This window comes from Crotalus tigris, unplaced genomic scaffold, assembly GCF_016545835.1.
Source record: "Crotalus tigris isolate CLP2741 ecotype Arizona unplaced genomic scaffold, ASM1654583v1 scf7180000017613.987060, whole genome shotgun sequence".
Classification (NCBI taxonomy): domain Eukaryota; kingdom Metazoa; phylum Chordata; class Lepidosauria; order Squamata; family Viperidae; genus Crotalus; species Crotalus tigris.
In genome coordinates, this window is record NW_024096512.1 from 752,167 (window position 1) to 764,468 (window position 12,302).

At 37.0% G+C, this 12,302-nt stretch overlaps 1 protein-coding gene across 6 annotated transcripts in view; it reads right to left on the reverse strand.

Annotated features, from left to right (window-relative positions):
- Nucleotides 1-12,302, reverse strand: part of MEF2C (myocyte enhancer factor 2C) — a 188,627-nt gene that overhangs the window by 161,595 nt on the left and 14,730 nt on the right. The window contains exon 1 of one of the 6 annotated variants that reach the window (XM_039326028.1): nt 4,618-4,763. The exons of the other annotated variants lie outside the window; for them this stretch is intronic. The gene's annotated coding sequence lies outside the window, so the exon portion shown is untranslated. Of the gene's footprint in view, nt 1-4,617; nt 4,764-12,302 lie in introns of those variants that run through there. 6 annotated transcript variants of the gene reach the window in all.

Consider the following 12,302-nt stretch of genomic DNA (forward strand, 5'->3'; position numbering starts at 1 on the left):
TTGTAGTATGTGAAATGGACTATTACAGGCTTGTGTATTTTTATCACCCTCAAACTAAGAAGGTAATTTTTTCAGTGTCATTTTTCACACGTATGCATCCAATCTAGTTATATCATAATGCTTTGATTTATTTTGGCTGACATCTAATCTAACCTATCATTTCAAAACAAATTTTACTAGATTTGGGGGAATTTACTTTCAAATAAACATACATAGGAAACTACCACTAACATACTTCTCTGTAAACTGACTGGCATCTCAATTCTATATTTAGGGTATTTAGATTATACCATACTGAATTCAATGGGACTTATTTCCAAGCAATGTGTTTAGGACCACAGTGCATAAATCCAAAACACCTTATAGACCACAATATAAACTGTGGATCCTGTAAATAAAGGGCATATGAAATTGGGTAGAGAGAGTGAATGAACACAAAATATCACAAATATCAAACATTTGTAATTAAACAAGTATAATTAATCGTTGAATTTTTTTGCAATTTAAAATTAATAGAAATTAATAGAAAATGTTCTAAGTACAGTATTACTTTTAGAAATCTACATCACAGACAATATGTATGTTTGTGGCTGACTCGCTAATGTTACAGTAGACAAAACAATATCCACTGTGCTTTTTAAAAACAATATTTTGTTTGTAAAAAGTGAGAAATTTTGGACAATTAATCAGCAAAAAGCAACTCAAAGTTTCTAAATGTTATAATAAAAAATGCCAATTAACTTTCCAAATACAGTATGCAAACACAACTTATACTCTATCCTAAACAGCTTTGTCAAATGTTCCTGGGAATGAAACAGACTGAAGGCAATACATTTTCTGGTAAATTAGCAACTTAGCTGAATAGTTGTAATTCTTAAATAAGGTATTCAGCAGCAATGTCAATGATTTCAATAGAAATTCTCTGAAAATTTGGATGTGCTTTGCTTTTGTCTTGCATTCTTTGTATATATGTATAGTAAAAAAAAAAAAAGACCACACTTTCGGAATAATTTTAAAGCATTGGCGCATGTGCAAGTTCACCAGGTATTGTGGTATCATAAAATAGAACTTTCCAAGGTTTTATAATCATTGCACAGCCTTTTAAAACATTGTAACTATATATGCTGCATTCTGAATGACTACATTTTTTCCCAAAACACATTCTGACCTGAGCTTCCTACATTTCCAACAGTATCCTAACAATGATTAAGCGAAGTATAATACTCCTTATCTAATAAATAACCAATTGAAAATGAAGTGTGCCTTGCCAGGCAGCAGCAATCAGCTTTTATCTCTGTCCAATCAAGTTGACATCTGAACTGCCTAATCCTCCTTTTGTAAGGCACATAAGACTTTGTTGTCACTGTTGGTTTTGTGAATTGTCTATATAATCTGCTCTGATTTCCTGATGACAGATCCTAACAAACAGCCCTGCTTTGCTGCACTGCAGTCAATGCAATACTTGAGATTAAGGTAGAGATGAAGGTACTGGGATTTAATCACACCTGTCCACAACTACCATACTGCCTGACACCTCTCAGAAGATTAACTTAAACCAGTTCGGAGCCATAAACCAATCATTATACCCTTAAAATAAAGAAATGTGCTTGTTATATGTACGTACTTTACATTCAACCTCTTCACCATATTAATCTACTCTATAGTCCATAGGCCTTCTTTATATATATTATAAATGAAAAATTATACCAACAGCCATTTGAAACTTAATTTAATATAAGTTTTAACAAGACTGCATAGGGATATCTATCTTTGCTAAATTTAATCTTTATGTCTCCAGTTTGCCAAATACATAACATGAACATTTATGAGATGGAAGTAGGTAAAGAATATACATCAGACAGATACTTGGAATAAATGCACGTTTGCAGTAGAAATGATGAGTGGACAATAATATCAGAATTTAAACTATCCCAATCTATGTTTTGTTTTGTTTTTAAAAAAAGTGACTAAGTAGCATAATTGAAAAGTTGGTCTATGTCCAACAGGTTTAATTCTTAACATTTTTAATGTAAGCATTCTTTCTAATATTTAATATGGAATCATGATGCTCTGAAAACAATAACAAGTAAAAATAAAAAATCCCGGGATAGTCAGGGAAGGAAGTAAAAATGCCATTGTCTAGTTTGTTAAACACTTAAAAATGACTGATCCATATTTTCTTACTTTGAAACCAATATTGCTTACAAAATATTTAAAATCTAGCCTTATGTTAAGAAATGTATTTCTCAGAGTTCTATAGATCTTAGTATCTATGTGATTTAGATTGCGGGTTTATTTTTCATCGTAAGTAGTATCATAAAGAGAACATATAAGAGTTAAGCAAGTTTGCAGTTCAGACATGCTGTTTAAAGTTTATTTCTATTTATTCACCCAATAATTGTGTATTTTACAATGTGAGACAAAAATAGTTTTATTCCCTAGTTAAGTATGTATCCCTACTTAAAGTATATAGTTGTTTGTATATTTGTATAATATTAATGAAGTCTGTTATCATCTTGCTATTAGATGACAAAAAAGTATATTTTAATTATTAGTACTAGCAGTACATCATTGTTAGTTATAATTTTCTTGTAAACAAATATCTTTCAATACAGTGTTTTATGATTATATTATTGCATATGTAAAATATTCTATAAAGGACAATTCAGACATGTTACTTTAAATAACATAGTCTAAGAACAGGTCATATAGTTTTTGTGCAATTTTAGTACGTCCTAATAGGGTATTACTCAGCTCTGAATCTGGAATGTTCCATTATTACATTTCTAATTTATATGCAGTTATATATCACCTGTTACACAGATGTGACTTTAATAATTTAGCATACTTTAAAGAAAATCTAAGGGAATGTAATCAGTTGGCACTTTACACTGTTCAAAGCACTGTTCGTAACAACCCCAAAGATATTTGTTTCTGGTAATGAGCTTCATTTCATAAACCTTCACTCATTTATATGACTGTCATACAAGGAGTTCTCTGAAACTTAACTCATGAAATGCCTTGCATGTTTCAAAACTAATATTTGAACACAAAAGATCAATTTATTCTGTATAAGAAGTAAAACAAAGTAAAACATATCTGCAATAATACTGACATGACTTATCAAATCCTGAAGATTTTAGTCAGTGCTCCTAATAGCACTAAATAATCTTTGTCACATTAAAATGAATGCAATAGCCATTTAAGAATAATAGGAAATGCCTTAACACTTTCTAAATGTGAATTTTATTGCTTATAATGTCTGATAGTATAAAAATATAGTACTTTTATTATTTTGATAATAAACTATAGTTCATCAAAGCTTTGTAATGAAAATCTATTAATCATAATGATGCTCCCAGACTATCTGATACAATGCTGAATAAATGTTAAAATCTTAAATTAAAAAAAAAATCAAAGGAGATTAGTTATACCTGAACACTGCTCTATGCCTTATGGTTTAGTATTATTATATTTCTTGCAGGTATCTATGTTATGCAATTCCTACTGAATAAAGTAATACAGACTTCAAATATAAAGCTAGGGCAATTGGCTCTTAGAATATATTTATATGTTGTACTAAAACTATAAAGGAACTAATACCATTTAAAGGCAATTGCTTTTAAAATTTCACTAAAAGACATTTCTTCTCAAGCCAAGAATCTTTAGTCCACTTCTAAAATACTGGCAGATTGCCCTTGTGCTTACTTAGCCAACAGTAGCAGATATAAAGTACATGCCATAAGTATCTTATTTAAAGTCCAATCTGTGCTACTTAAAGATAAGACTGCACAACATTTGCAAGTAATATCAATATTAAAGCACAAAGTTATATTATTCTAAAATATTTTTAATAAACAGAATTATTAAAACCAGTTTTTCATATTAATTTCCAAGTCTGTTAGGAAGCAACTAGATTCTATGAAGAAACTATAACTGCTTTATATTTTTACAATGAAAGAGTATTCTCTATAGATCTCCCTTGTTCTTTCATAGTCATCTTCAGCCTGAAGTTTTAATTAATAGAAAAAAATCAGGCTGCAATACAACCTCGCTCAACTTACAGCTAAAGTTAGAAAGACTGCAAAAGTGGAACATCGCTTGCTTTTCCATTCAAATGTTCCAATTTCCTCCATTTCATAACGAAGCTTATAAAGGCAAACATGTGTTGGGAGAGATGCTGTAATGAAAACCAAAGCATGAAAAGAAAGTGATGTACTGCACACATTGAAGTTTAAAAGGGCATTTGCTCTTATGCCAGGTTATTTCTTCACTGCACTGTTTGATAATTCATGGGGCAAGTACTCCAAGGTCATAAGCATTTGGTGAAATGTTAAAAGACAAACAACCCTAGCTCACTACACCAATGGCGTGAACTAACTTCATGAAACTTTAAACACTCAAGCAGATGGAGGGGAAGAGAGGAAGAAATCCTCAGCAACTTACCTAAGTGACTTAAGAATGCCACATTTCCTTAAAGACATCTACTGCTGGATGACTCTATCATCCAAAGGACACCTGACTTGATTGCCATCCATACATATCACAATGCCTATCAATAGACACCCAGCAGTGTCAACACAGCCTGACTTCTAAACGAATTGCACGTGTACTTACATCGCAAACGTTTGGATGATCAGGCGAGTCCTTGAGATATCTTTTTTCCTCTTCTTGAGAAACAAGAGAGAGAAAGAGAAGTGATTGAACAGAGTGGGGGAGGAGGAGGAGGGGGAGAAGAAGAAGAAGGAGGAAGAGGAATAGAAGGAACGGGGGGAAAAGCTTTTAATTCTTCCAGCCTTGTAAGATGTTCCCCACCTGGTCCAACACGCAGCCTCCTTTAACCACACATGCACCCGGGCGCGCGCGCGCACGACCGCGCGCGCACACACACACAACCTTGAAAATCAATCCAATGAACTGCCAGGAGCTCTGTGGCGGCGCTGGCGGCGGCGGCGTGTGTCCCTAAGCGTGCAGAAGGCGCAAGTGTCCGTGCTGCTGGTCGGATTAAAAGTAAGCGGACTCGTCCTGAGAGCGTCCAGGAAGGAAGTGACAGGAGGCGAATGGAGAAAGCACAGCTCACGGGCTTTGTAACATCGCGGATCGCAGGAAGGAGGGGAGGGGGGAGAGGCAGGGAAGGGAGGGTTCAAAAACTCCACGCCCGGCGAGGCTTCTCTTCCTTCTGCCTTCCCTCCTCTCCTCCTCTTTTTTTTTCCTCCCTCTTTCTCTCTCTCTCTCTCTCTCTCTCTCTCCCACAATCCCAAACGAAGGGCTCTCTCTTGCCGAGCTGGAGAAATAATCAGTTTCAGTCTTGAAAAAAGGGGGCGGGATCACATCCCGAACGCGTTTTAATAAAACAAACAAGAGCGCAGAGAGCGACCAGCTCACAGCAGAGCAGAGGCGGTGGCAAAGATCTCTCTCCCCCCCCCCCGTCTTTCCCTCTCTCTTTCCGCCTTCCGTGCCCCTCTCTAGTCTCAAGGAGATTGATAAATTACTCCACTACCCTACTTTAATTATGTATATGGTATGCAGAATAAATCACCCAACATCAGGCACCTCAATCAAGCACTTTTTAAATGATAATTGCATCTGGGCTGAATCAATCTTGCCATGCCTGACATTTTGCTAATTTTAGTTTTTTACCGCCGGGGGTGGTTGGCGGGCCGGGGGGGGGGAGGGCGAAGGGAAGGCTGGTTAGCGGTTTAGGAGAGTTGGCAAAACGACATATGCCAGGGAGCAACCCTAATGACAATCCCGTATTATTACACGCAGTCATAGCGATCGCGGCAATAAGGCGGGGAATCGCATCCCTCTCCCCCTTTGCCCCCCTCCATGGGAGAGACGATAGGGGCCTTTACCAAAATCGGGCTGGGGGAGAGGGCAAGGTTGCTGCCGGGACCAGACTAAGTAGGTCTTGACCAGAAACCCGAGCCCGGGGGAGGAGAGTTGCTTAAGAGGAAGGGCGCCCGCGTTCCTCCACTGGCGATCTTTTCTGAAAGGCTGTTCGGATGCTCGGCAGGGATGGGGCGAGCAGGGCTTTTGCTCAAGCCTTGGTCATTTTGGGCAACTCGTTTTGCGCCAGTCCCATTGTTTCTTTCCGCTTCAGCTCAATGTAGCAGCGAAATCTACGGATCGATAGGAAAGCGGCGCTGCGAGAGCAAACCGGCGCGGTCCGTTCGGGACGGCCTGCGAGCCGACTCCTCCGGCAGACGCGGACTGCGAGTCGGTGCTAGGGGGGGGGGAGGGCGGGGAATCGGGAGCCTGCGCCGTCCTCGGCGGGGAAACGGAGGAGAAAGTCATGCAAGACGAGAGGTCCTCTGACTTCCACCAGGGAGGTTGGGTCAGCGCTGTCGGGCCAACTTTCGAGGCACTTTGGAAACACCCCCCCCCCCCGGAATCTGGCAGGGATGAGATGCAAGACAAGCAGCGGTGCGACTCCCGCCCCGCTTTAAAAAAAAAAAAAATCACGGCCGTTGACATTTCCTTTCTCCTCCCTTTTTGCCTCCATCTCTTTTCTGCGCCTTTCTTAAATCAACTCCTTTTTGGTTCTTGTGCGGCTTCTCGAAGCGCGAGGCTCTCCGCCCTCGTCCCGAGGCTAAACTTTGGAAGGCGAGGATGGAGAAGGAAATTCTCGCCAAGGACAGCAGCAGCACTCTAGATAAAATAACCGACCCTTTCTTTCCCTAGCTGATTCCTGACTTTAAGGTGCTCTTTTGCGCGGAGGGCTAGCAGGACTTCATCCTCCTCCATATAAACGTTTTGCTTTCAGAAAGTCAGCCTTGCCAACTCACCGCTTCAGCATCGCGCGGGAGTAGTCCAAAAAGCGAGAGTGGCTTCGCTTCGCCACCGCAGGCTGCAATCCTACACGCGCCTTTCCTTGGAAGTACTCTAAAGCCCCCCTTTACATTGACACTAAGTGACCTTCCAGAAAAGGGATGGTCCTAGGGCCGTATACATTAAACTTTATAAGTCTTCAGTTCTGTTTTGGGATTGTTTTTGTTTTTATGCATATTTGTGGCTTGCATTTATACACCCATGGGAAAAGGTGGGGAATCAATACATAAAATATTATTGTTGCCTTTAATACAAAGACAATAATTTTAAGGATGATGCAATCCATTACAAAGGGATGTTCTTCTATTATTATCACCCACTATGTTACTGTATCCTGAAACTTTGTCCTTCTTCAGAACTTAGGGCAAAATGTAAATCACCCACTTGGGAGTCAAGCGAAATAGGAGACTAGTGAACAAAACCCCCAATTACTTTGCACAGTATCTAGGAACATTTTATTTATTATTCTCACTCTTTTGTTTGTGGCTTAACCTTTCTCCTGAAGAATTTTAGAGAATTTGGATGTGTTTTCTCTGTGTTATGAAGCATTTTAGTTAGTCCTACAATCTTTCAATTGCTGAAATTAAGATGTTGACCTAAAATGGATTTGAGAATAGCCAACATGACTACCTTGGCCTTTAGTATAATCCTACTTTCTCTTTTGTTCCCTTTTCTTCAGATATCAATGCACCCTTCTACACAATTCTTTTGCAACTTTAGGGAGAAATAAAGTACGTGAATTAAATATCCCAGTGCCAGGGTAAAGCAGTTCCATTTTTTAAAAATGCACAATCTCTGAGAGGAAAGGTAAGGTAGGAATTGTTTAAAAAGGAGAATGGAAGCAAGGCTATTCTTCATCAGTTAAATGAGGGGATTCTCAGATAAGTGCAAAAAATGATTCTGTGCTGTTAAAACACTGGAAATTTGTCAACCCAGCTGCAGAAAGCTCCGACATTTCATTTGTGTTTAAGCCAAGTAAAGCATATTCATTTTCCTGATGCATTTCATGAACTAATGAAATCTTCTACCAGTTGCAGTAATCTCCCACTGGTCATAGCGAAACTGCAGAGCACAGGACATGGCAGTTCCTCCAGAATTCAGATGGGGTTGCTTTGCCCATTTATAAATTCAATAAATCATTATTGCTTCATCATTTCTTTGGATGACTAGCTTATGCAGGATGGAAGTTTTTATGATATTGGAATGATTCACTATCTTATAAGGTAAACTTCTGTGATAAACTTCATTAGTATTAAGTTCTTCACCAGACTACATAAATACAATACATTCAAGTACCATTAAAGTATATTCTATACTACACTTTTTGAGTCAGATTTCTAAAGCTTTGTATAGCCCCAGCACATAGATGGCACTATAGCTAATATAAGGGAGAATTAAATTAAACGTTTAGAGAAACTAGTGGATGAGTGGAAATCAATGAAGATCAATCTTTTGTTTTATGATTATGATTTCAAGTACTTTTTCTCCCCAACTTTCCCATACTGTCTTTCTGTGTTATGAAGCATGGGTATCCAAAGGATAGGAACATAAAACTCAAGAAGGCAGCAGTTGCAATTGTGCAATCAATGTAGTCATCTTGACTTTTCAACATTCTTGCTATCAAGGAGCTTTGTTAAATCATTATGCAATGATGCAGGCCTTTGGTAGGTGTCTTGTGTTCACATCCAGTGCACTGATCCATAATTCAGATGGAATGGGGAATGGGTGATGTCTCAGTTACTGTGTCTTATTAAAGAGTGTGATTTATGAAGTGGTTAGAAAACAAGAGAGCTAGTCCTGCCTTAGGCATTAAACTGTGGGGTGACTGTGGTTCACCTTTTAGCCCAAGGATAGAGGTAATCCAAAAATATTGCCATAAATATGTCCATGTAAGTCACCATGAATCAAGACTGAACTGAATGTACAAAGAAAAAAGTGACTATATCCTAAGTATGCTTAAATATAAATATTTATATGTTCTAAACATTGTTCACTTTGCTTTTCCTTTATATATTTATTCGTATTTTTTATTCTTTCCTTTATTTTCTATTTTGAAAAATTAAGATGGATGCAGATCTGTGACCTTCCAGAATTGAGGTGACAGAGATGAAAGAAGTACCAAATCGTTTATATTATTTAAATTCAAATGCAAAAAGTTTTGACAGCACACTTCAGAAAACAAAATCAGCATAGAACAATACATTAAAAAGATATTTACATTATGGGGTGGATTTTCCATTTTATTATTTCCACAGTCAGACCACAGTTTCCTGCTGGCAAGGAAAAACACATGAAAATAATCCCTAAAATTATTTCAATAATTGATTGGCATTTTCAGAAGTTTTTACTGAAAATTTGTATTTTAAGTTTATTTACACATTAGGAGCAATGAAACAGTGGTTAAAGCAATGGAGAAATCTAGTTGCATCTGAAACCATAGGATCACATAGCATCATCACTACAATTCTGGTCTAAGAATAGTTGCTATATGCTCCTATTTGCACAAGTGCTGCAATCTACATCAATCAAAAAATATCATTCAATGAATCCTAATAGGCTATGGTACTTTGTCTTTTGAAAAGTATTGTGTTTTACATGAACTAAATTTGATCTGAAATGACTGTTTACACATGGAAGGAGTAATATATGCTTCACACATGGAATATTGTAAGAACTTATCAATGCATACATGCTTATAAACACGCCTTAACCACATTTCCCCAGCCATGGAAAATTTAATAGAGCATGCCTAGATATTTGCACTCAGAATGGAGCTCCACTGTTTTTAGTGGGGTTTATTTTTGCACCAGTTTTCATTTTTAACTATGCTCTTAAATCTCTTCTGTTTTGATCCACAGACCTTAAATTCTCCGTAAATGTTAACTTGTAACTATTATTTTCTCCCATCAACCTGACAATAAACCTTAAAACAGATTATTCTGATTTTACTAGAGAATGCATATTGTAACAAAACAGAGAATTACTTTTGAAGTAATATGTTCAGAAGTTACAGAAAAGGAAGGCAATATCTTTTTCCTTTTCTAGAGCATAAATTCTCCATTTGCAGTGAGGATGCCTTCAGAGAGATAATCTATTAATTCAGCAAAACAGAGACCTGATCAGGAGTTTTCTTTAAATGGCATTAATGTACTTCTCAATAAATAAGCCACATTTGTTTTATCTTGGTAGTGCATTAGTCTTTTTTGAGGTAGGCCAGTCAGAAAACAGACTCCACAAGGACTACTGGAACTCTACTATTGTTGCAGGAAATAATAACAGAATTTTGAAAGCCTGAGAAGAGTATATATGTCTCTCTATTTCATACCAAAGAAAATCAAGGCAGGAAAATTTTGAGTTTCTTCTTATTCTTTCCTCCTTTTCAGGACTGGGCTGCTATTTACAGAATGCAATCACCACTGCATTCCTTCTTCAAACCATCTCCATAATCCTCTCCATGATGCCACACTTTTAGTAGTATATATTGCTAGATCATGTAGCATGTATGTTGTAGACCTTGTAGAGATCATGGATGGATGGATGAGGCTGTCAGTGCCAGAGGTGAGGTGAGGCCTACCCTGAAAATAAGACCTGGTGCCTCTTTTGAGGCAAAAAAAAAAAAAAAAAAAAGACCCGGTCTTATTTTCGGGGAAACATGGTAGTTCCAAAATGTCCCAAAAATTTCTTAAAGATTTCTAATTAGGATTATTTCAAATTGGGGTGTTAAAAAGTAGTACTGTACAGCAATACTCTATACTAAATTCTAGCCAATATCTTTCTTTGTATAAAAATTTGAGGAAAATGGTGAAATTAAAAACAAGCTTTCTCAGGACAGAGAAAAGGTTAGTGTGGCTTTAATTTTATAGCCTGAAATAAGAAAATGACAGCATCAAAATAAATACAAATTCTATGGATTCATATATCCTATCTATTGTCTCCTTATTTACAATATTAAAAAATATTTACTGTCCTTCATATCAAGCTATACTCCTGTATTTTATATACATGCCCATACAAATTACTTGGTAAAAGTTTGGAAGTGTTTACTAGAACCTTCATCCAGGATGTTTGTTTGTTTTTTTAATTTCCTATATTAGTGTATAGCCTTTGTTTTTCTGAACAGTTTCACATTCAAATGCTAATAAATCCTCAATCTACTTAGCTTTTGATCCAGATCAGGTCAACTAGATGCATTTTAATTTTCATTATTAGAATAATTCTTTAAATAGTCATGATTTTATATTAAGACTATACTCAGCAGTTAATGGCAATATTTTTCAGTCAAAGAAAAGATCCTCAAGGCAATGAGCAAGGCACCTTTCTGTTTTGTTTTGTTTTTTTTGATAAAATGTTGCAATCCCTTGTGGACAAACTGTAGAAGCCAAATACTATAGCTTCTTTAATTCTCAAAACTCAGCAGAGAACATTTTAGTGAACAAATAAAAATAGCTCTTACAACACCTGTGGAATCTTCCTGTGTCATTTAGAATTCGGTATAATTTACATTGAAATGTTACCTCCAGACCATATTTTTAAAACATGTGTTACAAACAGCCAATAATTGGCAGCAAATCTCCTCTGGATTCTTTCCAAAAAGGTAAGATTAAAGGTTCCTGTTAGGCACAGGCCTGCTGGCAATAGGAAACAGAAATTTTGCACTGTTTCCCAGCCTTCCACCTGAAACTTACATCTGACTTTAAAAAAAAAAAAAGCACAACAGGAGGTGTAATTATTGGAATAATCAACCCTTCTATAACCTTACTGAAGGGCTGAGGTGTAGCCAAGTGTCTGTTTCCCTTACAAATATGATTATTTCATGGTGAGCTCAGTTAACATCCTCTTTCAGTAATTATCCAAGTTCTTCTCATTTTAGAATGATAGTCAAATGTTTAATTCTTTAACGGTAATGAGCCTGCCAATTTACACTGTAAAAGTGACATTTAAATTACAGAGAGCCAAGGTTAGGTTGAAAATAACCCCACCATTTATGCATCCTAACCCTGGGAGCTGTGGTTTCCATTTTCCATCCAGGGTCCAGTCCCACCCTACTACTCTTCTTACTCTACTTTATTGTTGCTCAACCTTCACAACTTTAAGACATGTGGTCCTCAACTCCAGTGTTGGCTGGATAATTCTGGAAATTGAAGTTCACACATCTTAAAGTTGTCAAGGCTGAGAAATACTGCTTTTATTTCATCGAATCCAGCCCGTCTTTAAAAAGTGGTTTGCTGAACTACTTCTCATATCTGCCTGCTTTTAAGCATGATCCAAGGCTTTTGATACAGCTTTTCTAGTGAGCTTTATAATTTTCTTTCTCCCCCCCCCTCTTTCTCTCTTGCTCACTTGCACACATCGAATTAGTTGGGGGAGGTGTCAGAGTAACCTACTCTAAAAAGAATCAAGTCTAGAGATTAATCTGCCCCTCAAGATCAACAATACTTTATTTGTTCTCCCACTTATTCAGAACATTATTT